Source organism: Lepus europaeus, chromosome 3, assembly GCF_033115175.1.
Source record: "Lepus europaeus isolate LE1 chromosome 3, mLepTim1.pri, whole genome shotgun sequence".
NCBI classification, from domain to species: domain Eukaryota; kingdom Metazoa; phylum Chordata; class Mammalia; order Lagomorpha; family Leporidae; genus Lepus; species Lepus europaeus.
The window spans coordinates 124591150-124593335 of record NC_084829.1 but is presented as its reverse complement, the minus strand read 5'-3'; positions in this window follow the sequence as shown (position 1 = coordinate 124593335).

Below are 2186 nucleotides of genomic sequence, written 5' to 3'. Positions count from 1 at the left end.
GAGTAGTTCCAAGCAGTGATGCTTCCTGGGCATTGGCTTAGTTAACTTCAGAACGGTTTCAAGGTAGCTGCTGCACATATGGAGAAACTGAGGGTTAGGGATGAATGTCCCGCCCACTGTCACACAACTGGGAAGTGATGGAGTTGGGCTCCGGATTCAGGAAGAGGAGTCCAGAGCCTGTGGCACTTCACCTCTATCCCAGGTTGCCTCATTTCTCCAAGGTCTTTGCCTAGGCTGCTTAGACGTAAACTGCTCAGGCTACATTGGTTGCTGAGAAAACTGCATGTTCCACCAATCTGTCAAGGTAATACCTTGATAGAAATAAATAAATATTTTTATTTGAAAGTCAGAATTACAAAATAAAGAGGAGAGGCAGAGAGAGAGAGGTTCACTCCCCAAAAGGCCACAACGGCCGGAGCTGCGTGGATCCGAAGCCAGGAGCCAGGAGCTTCTTTCAGGTCTCCCACGTGGGGGCAGGGGCCCAAGGACTTGGGCCATCTTCTATTGCTTTCCCAGGCCATAGCAGAGAGCTGGATCTGAAGTGAAGCAGCCGGGACTCAAACCGGTGCCCATATGGGGTGCCAGCGCTTCAGGCCAGGGCATTAACCCACTGCGCCATTGCATTGACCCCATTAATTACTTCTTTAAAGCTAACAGGCTGGCTGGCTCAGGCTGGGTTTCGCACAAGCTGTTCTGTTAACATTCTGTACCAACAGCTTCTTGCTGTGAGGGACACCCAGGTATATACTAGTGTAGGTGAATTTTCCTAACTCCATGCCTGGTGCTGCCCATGATTGAACAGACCATGGGGCTATGAGCAATACAATAAATAAGGACCAACACTGTCTAGTTTACAGACCCAGCAGTACTTGCACCAAGTATATAAATGACAGGCATTTGTACTGTGAAAGAAACAATTTAATTCCTTTTTATTCCCAATACCTTTCCACCCTTCCCCTCTCCTTGAGCCTTTCAATCTCTTTGGCTGCTGTCTTTAAAAATTGGTACTGATATGGGGCTAGGCAAGGGGTCAGGGAACAATGAGCTGAAAGATTTTCTGCAGTTTGTCTCTAGCCCTGCACCCTAACTTCACCCCTTACATACCAATCCAGTACAACTGCTTTCCCATGATGCACCTGACTCCAGCACCTCGAAGATGCATGATGGACGCATGTACACTGAGTTCCATTTGCAGCCTGCATGGAAACTTTCCCAGAGGACATCGTGACCACTGAACTCTGCCCTAGGTCCACCTCTTTTGCATCCTCAGTTAAGGCACCACCTCCTACTCCATAAACGGGCCCACGAGTTGGGGGTTGGCTTGCTCTCTCTTTATAGCTTAGCACAGCCCTCCCTCTCCCCTCACAGACACAGATAGTAGCCCTCTCTCTGGCATCCCTCCTCATGGGGCTTCCCACTCTCACATCTGAATGTGTACACACTCTATAAAAAGATGTGGCTCTCATTTTTGTGCTTTATTTATGCACCTGCTTTGAATTCTTATCTTACACTCGGTCAAGAATAAAACAATTGGGAAAAGTATTCCCACAACAGTACCACAGGTTGTTGATGGAATCAAGACAGAACCCGACCATCTTTGGGGAGTTGGGGAGTCAGAGATTCTTCAACACTTGGGTGCTAGGAAGCTTCTGGCTTGCTCTTCCTCTGAGCACACTCAGGGCTAGCTACAAACTCTCCCAGTTCTTCCACCACTCCTAATTCTTTCCCCTCTAAAGTATTCCTGGTCCTTCTGTTAAAATGCTTGTAGAGTCCCACCCCCCAACCCCCAAAGTAGAGTTTCTTCTCTCTTTCCCTAATTAGACAATGAGTTAGTCTTAAACAGTAAGGTTTTTGTGCAACATTGCACAGTCCTGCTCCTCCACACACACACTCGTCCCTCCCACTGGGACTGGAATTCTTGAAAACCTTTGACTGCGTGCCTGGTGGTGCCAAGCACTGCCCAAGTGGCGGCCAGGGAGGCTAGCAAGGTAGAAGACTGGGCAGAAGGGCCCTAGAAAACCAGTGAGGAACTGGAGGTGGAGGGGACAGAGGGGGACAGAGGGGAGGAGGGGGGAGGAGACAGAGGGGAGGAGGAAGTAAAGGAGGAAGAGGAGGAGGGCAAGGGAAGAGAGGCTTAAGAAGTGGGGAGGGGAGGAGGAAGGAGAGAGAGGGAGGAGCTTCGGGCC